Genomic DNA, 18634 nt, shown 5'->3' on the forward strand with positions numbered 1-18634 from the left:
ATCACCCGATCGGTGCTTTCTGCAAAAAGTTAACTAGAAATGCGGTGGCTTTTGCAAAAAAATTAGGGACTAGGTAGTTTTCTGCAAACCTAACCCCAAATGTGGTGGTTTTCTGCAATTAACTCAAGAAAAAAAAACAATTGAACAGAATGCCATGCAAATGCGGTAGAACGGCTGGCGAAGGATTTTTTTTTTTGAGACAAGGTTGGAGAACAAATGAGAAGATACAAAGTGTGGCAGGGCCCTGAGGCCCCGACGACTATGGGAACAGTGCAAGAGACGGCAACCATGCAGAAAACGGCCCTAGCAAGACCACAGGATTCAAACCTACACACAAGGACCTACCGAAAAAGACTTCTCGCCCCGCTTTATAAATAAAGCCACAACATGATACATTCACATCGAAATGGAGGTCCATAGGTAAACAGAAGGTTCAACAAGAAAAAGACAAGAAGAAATAGATAGTACTAGCTGGGGGCAACCCAACAGCACAATAAGCCCGCGAAAGGAACAAACAAAGTCTCAAGGAACACTCAAGGCCCTAGCTTGCTTGTTGAAGAACTTGCTGTCGTAGTACATGGAGCCACACCCCCGGTCATGGGCTGGGTTGTCATGGGCTGTGGTCAGGTGGACTTGGGCTAGTGTCTGCTTTGGGGACTACAAAAGCAAGCAACCACAGCAAGGAAGGCATCCAACAGAAATCTGAAACTGAACCTGTCTCCTTCTTCCTCTGTCCCGCTGTTGTTCCTCTTTTCTGGATCCTTTGTTTGCTCCGGTGGCCGCTCTCCACAAGCGGCATCATCCTCCTGCTCGCGCTCCGGTGATCTCCGGTAGCAACGGGGCTTCACACTTGCGCTGACCGCGGCATTGAGACCCAAGCTCAACACGGCTGGAGAACTTGCACTGACTGCGGTCCCCGTGCTTCCTGCCTCTACATCCAACTCTTGCAGCTCTAGCAGGCTCCTCATCTTCTTGCTGATGATCGGCACGTCCACGGGGTCGACGAGATCCGTATCACTCTGCTTTCCCTTCCCCTTCCTTGCCCGCTGCAAGCTGGCCCAGCTGCCGGAGGAAGAGTCCAGCTGGGGCCCTTCGTCATCGGCGTTGTAGGTGGCGTTAGTGAGGGTGTAGCCTGGCCTGGGGAGGACGCCTTCAGCTCCGTCGCCGACCAGGGAAGTGGCTAGGGGCGATACCATAAGGAGGCCGAGCGGGGTGCATGGAGTGGGGCGGGCAGGCCTGGCCGTCGCGCTGACAGTCAGTTTGTCATCGTCGCCGATGCAGATGATGGACATGTTGTCGGCATCGTCGTCACTGATGGGTGCCACCATGGTGGCTGCGATATTTGTAGACGGCATCGTGTTGTGCGCCGCAGGGGAGGGATGCAGATGGCGCGGCGTCTCCGGGGTAAGGGCGGCAGCTCGGGACTGCGGAATTGTGTCCGCCATCCGGGTGGGTGGCGGGGAGCTCGGGTTGCTGACACCGTCATCTATTGGCCTCTGTGAACCGGTTGCAGTATGTAGGCTGTAGGTTGTCTCCTCATTGGTCTCTGCTATGTCCTCTTCATTTGACTCGTCTGAAGCTTCCCCCAAAAATAATAATTGATATGGTGATCTCGTGACCTGAAAAATGGAAATAATAGATATAATCAGAACAATCAGTAATCTTGACGCATGAATTATGCAACGTACTCTTGCCATGCATGTGTATATATACAATACAGAAATAAATGCAACAAAAAACATATAGCTTGCGAGGCACATACCGTAATGTCTATGTGAGCAATAAACCTCTTGTTCTCCTTTGATTTCAACCACTTCTCTAATTTGGGGCAGAATATGACCTCCATTTTCTTCAAAGAGGTAACTTCTCCTAACCACTGCGGTAGTGATGTCATGCTTTCGCACCTATCCAGAGTTAGTTCATGTAGTGAAGTCAGCTTAGCCAACCAATTAGGGAGTTCTGCCTGGTCGAGTGACGATAATCTGAGGCATTGTAAGTCAATGGAGGAGAGGTGTTGGGTCATGTCAGGTGAGGTGCTCAAATCAGTGCAATCCATGATCTTTAAAGTACGGAAGGCAGGGAGGTGGTAAAGCAACCTCCATTGATGCATGGGCACCTTGCTGCCAGAAACAAGCAGTTCTCTCCCCTTGATGATATGCATTAGAGAAGAGAAGGAATCACCGATATGTGTTGAGCCCTCTCCCCATGATGATAGAATATTATCAGAATCTTGTATCCACAAGCGTCTAGCTCTAGGCAGACTTATCCTTAGCTTGGGGCATTGCTTTATCTTCAATTCTTCAAGCTTAGGAAACATGGGTTCATTTGAACCTTCCTTGCCACTGTAATGTGTTGTGTTCCACTCTTCCAAGCCCTCCATACGGTCGAGAATCAGGTTTAGTAAGTTTGGTAGTAGACCAAGTGGTGGTAGTAGGTTATTGCAGTTAGGAAAATCACATAGAGTTAACGCCAAAAGATTAGGGAGATACTGCCTAATACCCATAAACCAATCAGGAATGTTGTGACTCCTGTAACCAACTATAGTCAATATCTCTACACTGCTTGGTGGCACTAGCTTTTCCAACACAACCTTGTCATCAACAAACCTCTCAGCACCTAGGGTCCATTGAAATTTTAGAGTCCTGATTGCTTGTTTGTCTATGAGTTTTACACTTGTTGCCTCTTCTGCAGACTTCACATTTTCAAGTTTACCTATGTCCAGCTGATCAGGATTTGTAGGCTGTAGCAGGCTGATATTACTGCTACATTTATCATTTGAAGACTGCACCTCAAAGTGAGGCAATGATACAAAATTAAACCGAGGGAGCGCGGATTCAGACAATCTATTAGGCCAATATATCCATGACAGAACCTTCAGACGAACCATTTTGAAGATACTATCAGGAAGCTTCTTTATGTTACAGCAGATTGAGAGGTCCAATGTATGAAGCTTCGTGAGCTTTCCAATACTTTCTGGTATACTGGAAATCTGATTATTTCTGGACAAGTCCAGATGCTCTAGGTTTGAAAGGGTACTGATAGAACAAAGCAACTTGTGAATTTCCTCCGCCTCAGGAGGCCAAGGCCCCATGAGGTCCACGCACCGCGATAGATTTAAATACCTAAGTTTAATTAGATTGCCAATGACCTCTGGCAGCCCTGTGATGCGCTTATGGCCCGTAGAATTTAGAACTGATAAATTCAGATACTGAAGTTTGGTGCAACCACCCAAAGTTTCTGCCAAAAACATATTGCAATTTGATAAATCCAGATGCACCAGCTGCTTGAGCTCTGAAAATGATATTGGGAGTTTACTTATTCTATTGCAACCTGATAAATCAAGATGCATCAAACCTTTCATATCACCAATTGACACCGGCAGCGCTGAGATTTCAGAAGAGCCTCTAAGGTTGAGGTAATTTAATTCTGAGAGCTCAGTGATACAATTGGGAATCTCCAAACGTATGTCTGGAGCACGAAGAAACCGTAGTTGCTTCAACTGACCAATACAATCAGGCAGCTCATTAATAAAGCATTCACTTAAATCCAAGACAGAGAGGCACTTCGCTGACGAAAATGCACTACCACAAAGTTCTTGTCCGCCACAGTCCTGAAAACGTAGCGCCTTTATATTTGCAGGAAAATTCACGAACAACTGCAATGACTTGCTACAATCTGTGAGCAATGCATAGCGGCACTTATTTCCTCCAGTGTTTAGTTGATGGGACAGGATCTCTTTTGCGAGATCATGCACTAGGTCATGCATTGTGAACAATGTACCATCTTTCTCTTGATTTCTACCCCTCTGCAACAAAAGAACACCTAATGGTGTAAGAATTTTGAATTTATTTCTTCTGACGGTTGTATATTTATCAATATTATTATATTATAACTATAAACAGTGTACGTGAACAGAGTAGCATATCAACGGAAGTACTTCGATGTGGGTACCATATTTTCATGGCAATTAATTTGGAACAGTAATTTGTCAGTTTGTGAGTACAGTATCAACTAAAGCTAGTACGACGGAGTAGTTTTCTGAGCCGAAAGACATGCCGTGGTCAAAGTAGTGCCTAGTAGATGATGCAAGGAAGGGGCCGAAGTTAAATCCATATAGAGATTAAGAAGTAGTTAGTTTGTTAATCCACCTAAATGTGTGCCTATGTATATTAGAGGAGAAAGCATTAAGAAGACAGGAAACTGGACAAAAGCTGCGAGAGCTAAAGGCAAACGTAACAGCCAAAACCATGTAAGGTGATGTTGTTGCTCGGGAGGGCGAGCATGAAGAGGCCAGGATGGGAAGTCCTCGGCCGGCTGCAGCGAGAACGCGGAAAGTACCCAGTGTCATACCTGACTTTGTAAGACAGATCATGTGAGAATGTGCGACATCATCTCATGGAGCTGATCATAAAGAAGACACACATTGATTGGTGAGGCCATGCCGCTTAAGCAAGCCAAGCAAATGAGCGGAGATTGCACCGTGCCCTCAAAGAGCATGTGAGCGCAAGAGGTTCCAAATGAAGTCGTCCTCAGCAGAGAGGTTGATGAACTATGCAGTGCTGCCAGTTAGAAAGCGCCCTCCGACTAATTAACGGCGCCCATTAACAAATATAAATGTCAACGGACCATGGGCACAAGGTCCCCAACCGACTGCCCATTGACCATCCAGGAACGAGCATGTTTCATATGCGCCCATTAGCAACTACTTGCACTTGCATATTTCAAAAAACTAATTTCATAACGTTTTCTCATAATTGTGTGTTGTATTAGAGTACGAGTACCAGTACAAACTAAAACTGTTCATATTTGTTATCTATAACTGAAAAAATTGGCCATAATGGATAAACGATGTGTGCCACAAATTTATCTTGATTTGTACAATCACGAACATATATTCATTCTTTTTTTTTGTTAGTGAGCATAGCATCGTATACTACATACACATTTCTGATTTTTTCAAAAAAAATATGCAAAATAATTGCAATACGAGCATATGCACAATATAATACTTTTTCCCCAGAGTCATCAAAAATATATAGTATGTGAACTAAAATACCTAAAAATAAGAGAAAATTATGTAGGATCTCACCAAAGGTCTCTTTGAATATTGAAGAAAGGACATCCCCAAAAGTTGTGTGACATAATTCTCTGAGAGCTGCATAAAATCAAATATCCTAGATTGCTTGATGAACCCAAGAGCAATCCATTGGTAAATTAGATCATACTTCACTATTATGTAACCTTTTGGAAAGATTGCACAATAGGAAAAGCACAACTTCAACCAAGCAGACATCTGGCTATAGCTTAACAGTAAGGATGCAAGCACTTCGTGGCCCTCCGAAGTTGATAGATTCCAGATATAACTATCTCTCACCGACTCCCAATCATCTGAAGTCATACCGTTCAACATGTATCCAAGTGATTGAGCCGCTAAGGGGACTCCTCCACACTTGGTCGCAATCTCCCTTCCTATATGCTCCAATTGTTCTTGGTCGACTCGGCCTTCAAAGTCAGCTTTTTGTTTAATTATAGTCCAGCACTCATCAACTCTCAAAGTCTCCAGCTTATATGGTGTAACTGCAGGACTACAAATTTTCCTTGCGAGGCCTCCATCACGTGTAGTTACTATAATCACCTTGCTTCCCAGGCCAAGCCCTAGCATAACCTTCAATTTATGAAACTCTTTTGGGTTCTCTTCCCACAGATCATCTACAACAACAAGGATGCTCCTACTAGCAAATAGCTCTTCAAGGCATTTATGAAGCATCTGTTTGGTAGGTATATTGCTGATCTTGTCTGTTAACTGTGTTATTATAGAATTGCCAATCTTATTCAAGTTGAATTCCTGAGAAACATATATCCACACCCGAGTGTAGTCTTGGAACTGTGGGTCATTGAATATCAATTGTGCCAGGTTGTCTTGCCAATGCCTCCAATGCCATATATTGGAAGGATGATCATTTTTTCTGTGATGCTCTCGGATAAAATAGATAGTATTTTTTGTTTTTCCTCTGTCCTTCCAATGATTACTTCTTCCACAACTGATGATGTTTCCCTGTCAGCAATTTGTTGCACAGTACGGTTAGAGCTATCTGTTGGCATCGAATTGCAATATCCGTGTTCATTATTGTTCAGTTCAGCTACCATCACCTCCAACATATTAGAATCGCTCTTGAGCCCAATTGTTGGACACGGGAGCACAGCTGCCATCTGCAACAAGTTTTTATGTGTAAGTACATGGAATTATCATGATCATGGTCTCACTGTCTAGTAAATACTCTGCGATGATTATGCTACATGTGTGTAAGCTAAGTTATTGACTGGTCTTTCAGTTAGATTGCTCTTCACAAAACGTGCAACTGCAAACCAGCTGAGGAAAAGGTTGTAATACCACATGTTGGAATAAAAGTGCAACATACTGGAACGGCAAAATGCAACACATCAAAACAATAAACATATGAACACATGGGTGGCCTCAACACCATCTTCACCAAGACGACACCATTACACGAACAAGGCCATAGTTCTAACAGAGGGTGACACGCTGACATGATTAAAGTGGAAACAAGGTGTGGGCCATGATTTTAAAGCTAGGTTGATGCTTACGGAGCATCACCATGCAGCCAGTGCTCCTCCTCCACTAGCTTGTTTCTCCTCCACCACTCTACTCCACCAGCCACCGAACGACACCTCTCTGCCTCTCCTCTCTCCCACCACCATCACCGGCAGCCAGTGCTGCAACCTCCAGCCGTGCCAAGTGAGGGTGTCACTCTTGGTTTCCTTAGTTGGATCGGTAATGCTCTACAACACTAAATCGAACACGTCAGATGATCATGAGCAAAACACAGCACAATGACATGGTTGATTTCTTTTCCGGCCCAGATGCTTGCACGGGCATTCAGTTATCAACACAGTATGCTAAACCATTACAGACTAGTACTAGTTTACATGATCAAAGCCATGTACAACTAGGAGAGTCTAGGACACAACCGAGACTCATGTATGGCATGTAAATCAAACACATTATTGAAACCTCATGTTTTCTAACTCAGACAATCAGACATAGCTAGGCATGCAACTTTTTATTTCCAACAGCCTCGGCACCCTGGTCAAGCTATCCTATAAGCCCATCAGGGTACTTCGTGTGACATCAAACGCCAGCATTCACTGCACGGCACGATTTTGTACGTGCACTCTCTAGTTTTTCTGTTCCTAGAATTAGACGAAATTAAACTGAAGTTGTTCTACGCAGATTGAAGAGTGAAGAATCAACAATATGCAAAGAGTAAATTTTGCATTTGGAAAACAAAATGACTGGGAAATGAGGAGCTACGAAATCTATAACTGCTAGCTAGCTAGTCCATGTACACAAACAATTGTCTTCTGCCAATTATTGTAAATTAAATGCTCTCTTGCTTCCATTTCATTTTGTTTGCATTAAGTACGCAGATCAGACCTGTCTCTTTGGAATATGAGTTTCTGTCCTGTTAAGAATATCCAAGACTTCTGCTATAGTGGGTCGGTTGTTTCTTTCAGGTTCCATACAATGCATTGCTGTGTCGATGCATGTCTGCACTTGATGTGATTCCTTTGGATACTCCGAAGTGGTCTTTATCCTATTCTTCCAATTGCTATGTACCTATGAAACAGAAATAGAGAGATATAATTTCATATGAAAAATATGAAAGTATGATGTACGATACTTGTACAAAAGTGTTCTTGACGCACAAATTTCATTGCCAATATATTGTATGCAGAAGTCAAATTCTGTTAGTAATAATCTTGAGTAGTTTAGTTAGTTTATAGTTGGCTGGGTACGTGAGTTAGTATAGGACTACATGTCCTGCCCGTTTTTGTACTAGGATATTAAGTATGGCTAGGATTAGCACCTGGCCATATACGTGCAGGCAAGTTTGGCAAGTTTTGTGCCGTGCAACGCTAGGGGTTGGGTCAGCTGGTCGTGGTCGCTGCATATATATGTGCAGCCGGCCGTGAGCTTTGTAGATTGTGGAAAAAGAAGAACATCAATAAAGAGAAAACAAAGGGCATGACAAGGGCCCTTGGCTATAAAAGTTTTTGTGTCCGCATGTTCGTCGTGAATTGATGTGATCGATCCGTGGGCGAATCCTAACATATTCTGTTCAAAGGTGTCGCATACCACTTCCCAGATAACTAACCTAGAAAGAGAATATTAATGTGTAATTGTGAGAGCAAAGTATTTCTTTTATCCTGTATGCTTGCTCCAAAATGCAGATGGGAAAATCACTCTTTAATCAAAAGAAACTTGAAATAAAAAGATGTACTATATGTATATGTGCTTACCATCTCTCTCATGAAGCAGGATTCTACGTGCACATTTCTTTTCATTTTTAGAATCTCTTTTTCATGAATACACAAAGTTTGTGTATCATTTTATTGATAGGACGGAGAGAAATAACAGTGACATACATGAGAGAAAGAGAGAAGCACCAAACTAGGTTTGGTAAAAAAGAGGTATACAACACAACACAAACTCTACTAGCTCGAACTCGAACTGGCAAGGCAAAGAGACGAGATACAAGGTATCTAGGCCGCGCCGCGACCAACGCTGAGCACCATCATTGCACGACCATGACTTCAGGTACAATCTTGCGGATAGGATCTACCCGACGTGGAGTACTTTTGTTAAGCCAATTGCAAAACCCCAAAGTAAGAAAAAACTCATCTTTGACAATGCACATGTGGCGGCTAGGAAAGATGTTGAGAGGGCTTTTGTGATTTTGCAATTCCAGTTTGCTACTATGCGAGGACCATCTAGATTCTAGGGTAAAAAAACTCTTTGGTATATCATGTCTGCTTGCATGATCATGCATAACATGATCATTGAGAATGAGTGTGGACAGAATTTAGATTACACCTTCTATCACTTTATGGGCGTACACTACTAGGGAAAACCTTATACACACATCTTAGCAGTAGCGCTTGACAAAACAGGGCGCTACTGCTACTTAGTAGTAGCGTTTTTAAATAGACCGCGCTACTGCTAAAGTATTAGCAGTAGCGCGTTCTGCGAAACCGCGCTGCTGCTATATTTGTACTGGGTGCAGATGGCTAGCCCCACTTAGCAGTAGCGCGTACCACTGACCAGCGCTACTGCTATGGCCCGTAGCAGTAGCGCGTTTCTCTGAAACGCGCTACTACTTACTTACCTTATCCTGGAGCGCGGTTCACCCTCTCACACTCACTCTCTCTCACTCGCTCTCGCCCGCGCCGAACCCGTACGTCGTCCGCCGCCGCCGCGCCTAATAGTTGACAGCTTATTTCCATTGATAGCTTACTTTCATTCTTCAAAGAATTTGCGGAATATGGTAGACAGAACCAACTACACCGATGGCTCTGAGTTAACTTATCAGGAGAAAAGTCATCTGGTCGCATATTGTACTGATCTTGAGAATTACAATGCCTTTTATCGAACTCCTCCAAATTATGGTCAATACGTGTCACTAGTGCACGTGTTGAACCACAATAACTTCCATGGAGATATCCTGGTAAGATTTTTTACTATTACGACATCCGTGAATCTTTTGCATACTTCTAAAACTGAACTACATTGCTAACTACGAAGTTATTACTATGTTTTTCAACAGAAAATCCCGATGGATTGTGTGCCTCATTTGATGTATCAGAATGGTAGCCTTGATGTTTTGAACATACAGCTAGGTCGTCCTACGAATCTCACCTGTCCATACCGGATTTCTAAAACCGGTGAACACATGATAATCAAAGAATGGAAAAAATGTATGGACAGTCGTAAGGAGGTTCTTGGAAGCAACATTGTGCGAAAGGCAATAATTGGAGACAGGATAATCTCCATTCTCCATAATGGAGAGCCAGGGGCTATCTTGTTTTATGCTATTTTACCTAAGATAATATAGTAGGTCCTAAGAGAATGTAGTAGGTCCTATGAGGTACAATATGTTTATGAGTGTTGATGATGAGTAGTTGTGATTATGTCTAGTGACCAACTTGTATGTGATGTCTCATTGATGAAAACGATGATCATGAGGAGGTGTTATATGACAATGATGTATTATGATGATAAGTTGTTAATGATATGATGATGATATATTATATCATTGGGTGAAAGAACCGCGGATTAGTTTCAAGTGGATGCCCGGTTCTTTCTCCCAGTGACGTAATAACTCATTATGATGTAAAATCTCTCTAAATTGCTGCGGTATGAAAACTTGTATAAAGGTATATGAATACAACATGAAATAAAAAAGAAATGCGGAATAATAGTAGTAGTGCGTGCTAGGAGAAGCGCTACTACTAATTACCAGTAGCGCTCATAGTACAAAGCGCTGCTACTAAGTCGATATAGCAGTAGCGTGGTCCAACCCACGTTACTGCTAACCTTTAGCTGTAGCGCCTTACTAGTAGAGCTGCTCCCCGCGCTACTGATAGGCTTTAAACATGCGCTACTCCTAGGATTTTCCCTAGTAGTGGTACGTGTTATGCCGATGAGAAGAGAGGAGCGAATCAAACGCTTCATGAAGGTGTACAATGAAATTGGAGACTCCAATGCGCACGATCAACTTCAGAAGGATTTGATGGAGGAGTATTGGAGATGGCATGCCGAAAGAGCCACCCAGTTTCATTATTTGTTTGTTGTATTGTACAAAACTATGTTGTGTGTATTGCATTTGATATTGTGGATTTGATGAATTGTGTAATAATTTAATATTATGGACATGTGAAATTTTTAAGTTGTTTTCCGGATGTTTTATTTCAATTTGTGCAGCTGAACAACGGTTATTTTTTTTGAAAAGGAGGATGACCCCCGGCATCTGCATCTGGGCGATGCATACAGCCACTTTATTAATTATTCTCACAAGACCTTACAAAGCCATACAACAGCAAGACTAAAGCCACCGTCTAAGCAACAACTGTCGCTACACCTATCCAATTGATGAAGGGGCGCAGATAGTCTGGGCCTAATACCAGACAGATATCGCAGCCAAACCTAAACATCTAAGACCTGAGGTCCCAACCAGGACGCCTGCCGGGTATGAGGCACCTACCAGTCCAGCGCACTCCTCAACCAGGACGCCTGCCGGGTAAGAGGCCGCCGCAGCCACCTGCCAACAATCCATCTCCAGAGCTGTACTGTTGCATGTACCGTGCCAGGTCTCTCTGCCATCGACGCCACCACGACGCCCGACAGCGTCTTCCTCCTGCGCGAGTCCATCCTCCCACAGCGAACTCCGAATCTGCACTGCGCCACGCCGTCAAGATTCGTCGCCATCAGTGTGTAGGATGAAGCACCGCTCCACCAAAAAATCCGTCCTCTGGTCCCTTGATCACGTGTGTACCTCCAAGAATGACGACCCCAAGGAAGGAACGACACCAGAGTGCCGCCGTCATCCGATCATCCGATCTAGGGTTTCCCCCGGAGGTAGCAGAGAGTGGCCTTGAACTTCTCCACGGCGATGCCTTCAAGAAGGGAACGACACAGATAGCGCCACCACCGCCGGCCTTAGCAGAAGTCGAAGGCAAGTTTTCACCCAGATCAGTTCGAAGGGATCCAACTCTCGTGCACGGGCCGCCGTCACCACCAGCACCACCGGGTAGAACCCTGGAGCAACGGCAGATCAGCGAGCCGCCGGCACCACTGCATCCAGATCGCCGGCCACACCGAGCCGCCGCCATCCCCCGCGCCGTCCGGGTCAGAGATGGAGCCGCCGACCGCGCACAGGGACCACCGCCACCTGCACACGCCGGAGCGCCGCCGAGAGCCCAGCGCCCGCCACGGCTTGCCGAGGGCCGCCGTCGCGCGCCCCGAGCGGACTCCCCACGCACACCAGAGGAAACCACGAGCGTGAGCTCCTGCCGTCGCCCCCAAGCCCGCGTCGCCAACAACTGCCGCGATCCGCCCGCGCCAGATCCAGCGAGCCGTGGGATAAGAGATCCCACCGGCGGCGGCGAGGAGGAGAGGTCGGGGGAGGGACGAGGACGCGGCGGCGCTAGGGTTCCCCCTGGTCGCCGCGTAGGGGCGACACGGGAGGAGTCGAGAGGAACGCACTCTGAAGTCCTCTGATTTGTCAGAGTATGCGACTAGGTAGCTGAACAATGGCTATACAGCAGCTACACAGCAGCCGTTCGGTTGTCGGCAGCTTTTACATCTCCCGTTTGCATCTTCCGTTGGAGTTGCACTTTTACATCTCTAATATGCATCATCTATTGGAGTTGCCCTTTTTTAGGTTCAAAAAGCATTTTTTGAAGATGTTAATTCTTACCTCTTCTGTTTCACGTCTTTAAATTTGCATCTTCTATTGGAGATGCTTAAAGCGCAACCCGGGATTCTCTGAGGTGCGTCATGGGGCGGGGATGTCCAGGATCTCGTTGATGGAGCACTCGGGCATGCTGTTGTGCTTGTCGCCAAGAAGCAGATGCAGGGCGGTACGTCTCCGACTCTCCGTTACCTCGCTCTCCCAAACTCTACTTGTTGAGACGGACATCGGTACATGTCAATTGATAATTTCCATGGTATGCGTTTTTGGAATTGGTGATGGAATTACTTTTATCATGTTCATTTGTCCCCCATCTCGTGGCTGGAGTAGAGTCCCAAATAGAGTCTCTTTGGTTTGACTTAGTAACTGGGAGGTACTAAGATGTTAATTAAGATGAGAGGAAAAGAACTGGTATACATATTTAGATGTCGATGGTTCGGTGCTTCTGTAAATGTCGTACCTGAAGCTGTATTTTTTAGTGCATATTAGAGCTAATACATTGTTTTAATTTTAACATGCAACTTGCTGAAGCGAGTATATGAAAATTTAAATTTAGATGAAATTGGCTGCTTTATCAATGTAATAATTTTTAGTTTCAGGCATATATATAGAGGATATCCATTGCTAGTAGTTATTGGACCGGTAGAGTTAACTTTTTTTTCTTCCAAAAATACAAAAGGAAACACGCTTGTATATTAGGTTACAGTTTTTCTATAGCTCAAATAAGTTATCAACTCCTTACTTGGACGATCATGATGCGTATAGTATGTACATCAAACAAATCCATAATATGGTGCTTTGTTATATAAACTTGAGTGTCAAACTTAAATGTTTTTCCTTACCTTCTGCTTAAATTGCACGACTTCGTCCATCTCTATGTAACCGGAGTAACCCCGAGACCCTGTCATAATCTCTATCATCACAAGACCTAAACTGAAGACATCATTCTTATGTGAGATATAGCCATCTTTTATGAATTCTGGTGGCATGTACGCCCTGCATGATATCAAAGGATACAGTCAGCACATATATTGTTTATTTGATCACAAAAGAAAAGAAAAACTGAAAATGAGGAAGTCCATGAGGCACTTACTGGGTTCCTTTGATTTGTTTTGTTACTTGAGTGTCTGATTGGCTGATGACCCTTGACAATCCAAAATCCGCCACTTTAGGCACCATGGCATTGTCTAGTAATATATTGGAAGGCTTCAGATCAAGATGAAAAATTGGTGGTTCACACCTGTGAAGGAAATCTAATCCTTCACAGATGCCCTTTATAATCAGGTAACGTGTGCTCCAATCAGGTGCAAAAGATTTGTCTACACAAGTTGATAAGGAGAATATTATACACAATATAATTGAAGAATTTAGTTTTGTTTAAACACAACAGAAAACATACATACCACGAAGATGCACATCTAGGCTTCCAGCCTGCAAGTACTCAAAGCACAGCACTCTATATATGTGTTGGCTAAAACATTCCTTACCATTATGTTTGACAAATTCAGACATTGTTTCATAACTATAACCAAGTAACTGTACGATATTTGGATGCTTAGCCCTTAAAAGGTTACCAACTTCATTGATGTATTGTTTGTCGTCAATTCCTTGCACCGGATCAACATGAAGCAACTTCACAGCAACCTCTCTCCCATTGTAAACTCCCTTTGTTTGACATAAGAAATTACACAATTATTTATTAATAACTGGGTCTTTTTGTTTTATTGCTGGACTGCTGGTACGTTTGTTGAAACTAAAAGAAGTCAAGTAATAAGCCATACCTTGTAAACATCTCCGTACCCACCCTGTCCTATTCTTGTGTCCACTGAGAATCTATTTGTAATCTCACGTAAGTCGTGCAGTGGTATACGCATTTCTGCAGTCATGTTATACCAGCTAGCTTGGACCTTTTGTACACACACAAAAGCAAAGTATGAAAAAAAAAATCTGTATCTTTAAGTACAGGAAAGCTGATTTTCTAATGATGGCGAAGAAAAGAAAATTGCCGTGAGAAGAAATAGTTTAACACGTCATGGTTCTTGCATTATCCGACCCTAGGTGCCATATAAGTTTTTTTTAGCGCTGGAAGATATATTAATATGAGTTACCACAGTTCTACACAAGGAACAGTGGAACAAGAATAAAAAACTTAAGACTACTGCGCAAACATGCGTTTTTGTGTCAGTCTTTCCAAAAATCCTCTGGATATAGGAAGCACGTATTTTGCTTCATTATGTTGAAGGCAACTTCTGCATGTCTAGTTTGCCTACAGTGCTATGTGTTATTGTGGACCAGATTCATGAAACATGGTTTACAGAATGAACACAATGAACACAGATGTGCAATAATCAAATTTAACACTGGCATGAACTCCAGAAGATCTCAGAAGGAACTTAATTGAGACACATGAACTTAGTAGTTAGAAAGTGTACTTATACATTGTGGAGTGAAAGCTCACAAACATGATTGATGCGGCAGGAGCACACTACTTTGCTACCTTGAGAAACAAAAGAGATTGAAATTACCCGGAGAAGAAGCCCTGCTGCAGTGTAGCGATGGCGAGTAGGTTTCAGATGTTGCTGTGTAGAGAAGGAGAGGGAGAAGGGCACTTCCGCAGAGGTTAGATCCAGATTCTGATCACATTGATATAATTAGGACTCCCAATGAGAACATGTATGGTTACTAGTGGGTATGCAGGAATCCAGGTGGATGAAAGATTATGAAATAGTTGAGCTCTGTCCACAGACATGACAAGTTGTAAACGCGAAAGCGTGCCAATCACCATCCTGGCATGTTCCAAAAGCGAAAGGAGAATTTCTGTTGAAAGCTAAAGCCGAGTCACCTTGGCATAAATTAGACTATCTCAAGCGTGTACTTTGGTTAGCTTCCATTTAGTATGTCGATCGCGCTCAGATGTTTAATTATTCAAAAGGGAATGCTTGATTTCAGGGGGAGAAAAGATGATACCACTGATTGATCAGTTTCGTGTCCTCTGCTATCCCGGAAAATTACAGTGTGTTTATGTGGAGCCACAATAATGTTGCTCATTTCTCATTTAGTACTATTTCTAAAGATTGCTTTTGCGGGCCTGTCTGTAAAAGGGAGTCTTTGGGTGGGTGGGTGGCATGGTTCTTAACTTTGTATTCCACTACGGCATAGATGCGCGTTGTCGTTCACTTTTGTAACATGGGATTTCCATTTTAAATTGCCTGCAAGTTTCAACCGCAACGCCTTTGTCAGACAGGGTTCAATTCTTTTTTATAAACAATGCCCACAAGGTGCATATCATATCATATTTGCAATGAGAAACAGCGTAGCTCCTTCGGCTCTATGTACTCCGTATTTCTTAACTACAAATGATTACATGTTTGACGCTCTAGCCTTACAGCCTCACTGTTCTTCTTTCGTTTATTTTAATTTGTACGTGAGGAAAAGCTGGGGTATATGATGTAATGAGGTCGATTCAGACTTACATCATCACACTGATCGATCACCTCTTCTTCTTCCTGTTTCATTCCCCTTTTGCACCTGCATCTGAGACTGAGCGAACATCATATCAACAGTTTAGCTCAGACTGGCGCAAGCCGCAAGTTGAAGAGACAGACCAAAAGCCAAGCTAACACGCAAGCCAAGAAGAGATGTCTTTGCCGAGTGGGGATGGGGGGCGACTGGAGTGGATGAGGACGGCCCCGCCGCACGGCCGGCTTAAAAAGAACGACCGCCATCGCTGACGCATGGGGCCAAGGTGGGCGGTCGTCATAAATAACACTGACCGTGGTAGGTGGACGCCCGCCTGATGGGGACGCGACGGACAACGAGAAGACGCGCGTGGCGTCCGCTCCGCGTCCGCGCCGACGCATTTGAGGCGCAAATTTGGATTGCAAATGCGTCGGCGCGGACGCGAAGCGGACGAGATTTGGGTTTGGGTCCGCGCGTTGGGCCGCCTTTTTTGTCCGTGCCAACTCAAACAGATAACGGCCTACGAAATGGGTCGCCCGATTGGAGTTATTCTAATCCCGCTGCAGCCATCATCGCCGGCGGCGTTCCGCTGGAAGCCCGAAACACCCGCAAAATCTCTATCCTTTTCTTTTTCGGTCCGTCCGTGATGAACGAGATGATGGGCCTCTGCAATGAACTGCTGCTTTATGATGACAAGTCTCGCTGGGCCTTGGCCGCACAACGGTGAGGTCCAGCAATCGATCACTCCATCCACGAAAGCAGAGTTTTGGTTTGAAAAATGGATCCACTAAGAAAAATGTGACAGACTGCCCTCTCCCTTCCTGCTCAACTGGCAGAACACCCTGTTAAACTGTATTCTGTTAGTATCTAGGAGTTGTTAGCGGCTAGGGTTTTGGTTTATCTCTTGTAACAAACCTTTGTAATTATCCATCTAGCCGCATGCCCTAGAGGCGTATATATATGACCTAGAGGCCACCGTATTGTGTGTGCTATTCCAATCTACATCTTCTTTATTTCACATGGTATCAGACCCTCTCGCGTAATTGCTCGATGGGTTCTCCTTCTGCCGGCGCCATGACCTCCTCCGCCATGATCTTGCTTTCTCTGTCGGCCTCTCTCTCGGCGCCGTCCACCTCGTCTGTTCCTGCTCCTTCCACTAGCCTCATCACGGCCAAGCTCACCACCTCCAACTACCTTCTCTGGAAAGCCTAGATCCTACCTCATCTTTGCATCGCCAACGTTACAGGCTATGTTGATGGCACCTCTCCCACCCCTCCTCACCTCCTTCCACCCGATGACAAGGGGAAACGTGCGCTCAGCCCGGAGTATGCGGTCTGGTACTGGCAGGACCATATCGTTCTCAGCTACCTGCTTGCCTCTCTCACCGATGATGTACTTCAGCAGGTCATCCGTTTTGATACTTCTCGTGCCATCTGGGCACTTCTTGAGGAGATGTATTCTGCCCATTTTCGCGCTAGCGTTGTCCAGATCAAGCTTGACATGGCCAACTTCCGCAAGGGCAATCTCTCCATGGTGGACTACTTCGCCAAGATCCGCTCCTACGCCGATCAGCTAGCGGCCGCTGGCCGTCCCATGCGGGACTTCGACATCATCACCGCCATTAGCAAATGGCTTGAAAGTGATTATGAGCCCCTCATCACCACTGTTACGGCTCGGATTGATGAGATGACCCTTGGGGAGCTCTACTCTCACGCTCTCTCCTTTGAGCGTCGTCGCGAGTACCATGCTGCTCGTATTCAACTCCACGCCGGCGGCTCTTCTGTCAACTACGTCGCCCGCGACAAGACTGGCAACAACAACAACACTCGTGGCAAGGGGAACTACCATGGCAAGAGACGCGGTAACCAAGGTGATCGCGGTGACTACAACAACAACAACCGCGGTGGCAACCACAGTGATCGCAGCGGCAATCACCAGCACGGTGACTACGATGGCAATCGTGGTGGTGGTGACCGCGGTGACTACGGGGGTGGTGGTGACACCCGCGTCCAATGCCAACTCTGCCATGGCCCTGGGCACTATGCTTGGGAGTGGGGCCAGCTCCACAACCACGCCTTTCAACCCCAACACTCCAAGATGGCTGGCCTGGCAGCTTCTTCTTCGCCGTCCATCCTCGTTGACCCAACCTGGTTCACTGACACGGGGGCATCCGATCACATCACCTCCGATCTGGATTGCCTCACTGTGAGGGAGAAGTCCCCGGGGAGGGACCGCATCCACACCGCCGACGGTTCAGGTTTGCACATAGCTCATCGTGGTCATGCCATCCTCCCTACTCCCTCTGCAAATCTTAAGCTTCGCAACATTCTACATGTTCCCGATGCAGACAAGAACCTTCTCTCTGTTAATCGTCTTACCATTGATTATCATGCTTATCTAAAATATTATCCCACTCATTTTCTTATGAAGGATTTGATCACCAAGAGGGTTCTTCTTCAATGCAGATGTGAAAATGGGCTTTACCCCATCCGGCCTTCCCCCTTCCGTGCTCTATCTTCGGTTCGGCTCTCCGCTGCAGACTGGCATGCTAGGCTTGACCATCCCTCCACACAAGTCGTTCAGCATGTTTTGGCGTCCAATAAATTACCATCTTCTAGTCGGTCTATGACCCATGTGTGCAATGCATGTCAACAAGGCAAAGCACACTAGTTACCCTTTCCTAGATCTTCGAGTGTTTCCTCTTTTCCGTTGGAACTTATTTTTTCAGATGTGTGGGACCTGCCAAGACCTCGTCTGGTGGATTCCAGTACTATATTTCATTTATTGATGATTATAGCAAGTTTGTTTGGATATATCTTCTCAAGAGAAAATGTAATGTGTTTGATGTTTTTCGTGATTTCCTTGCTCATGTTGAACGCCTCCTGTCTTGCAAAATCATATGC

The 18634-nt window shown here is 45.0% G+C and overlaps 1 pseudogene; it reads right to left on the reverse strand.

Moving 5' to 3' along the window:
* Positions 1 to 362: 362 nt before the first annotated feature.
* Positions 363 to 15020, reverse strand: LOC123119071 (disease resistance protein RGA2-like; annotated as a pseudogene).
* Positions 15021 to 18634: the final 3614 nt, after the last annotated feature.

The sequence above is a fragment of the Triticum aestivum genome, chromosome 5D (genome assembly GCF_018294505.1).
Source record: "Triticum aestivum cultivar Chinese Spring chromosome 5D, IWGSC CS RefSeq v2.1, whole genome shotgun sequence".
Classification (NCBI taxonomy): Eukaryota; Viridiplantae; Streptophyta; class Magnoliopsida; order Poales; family Poaceae; genus Triticum; species Triticum aestivum.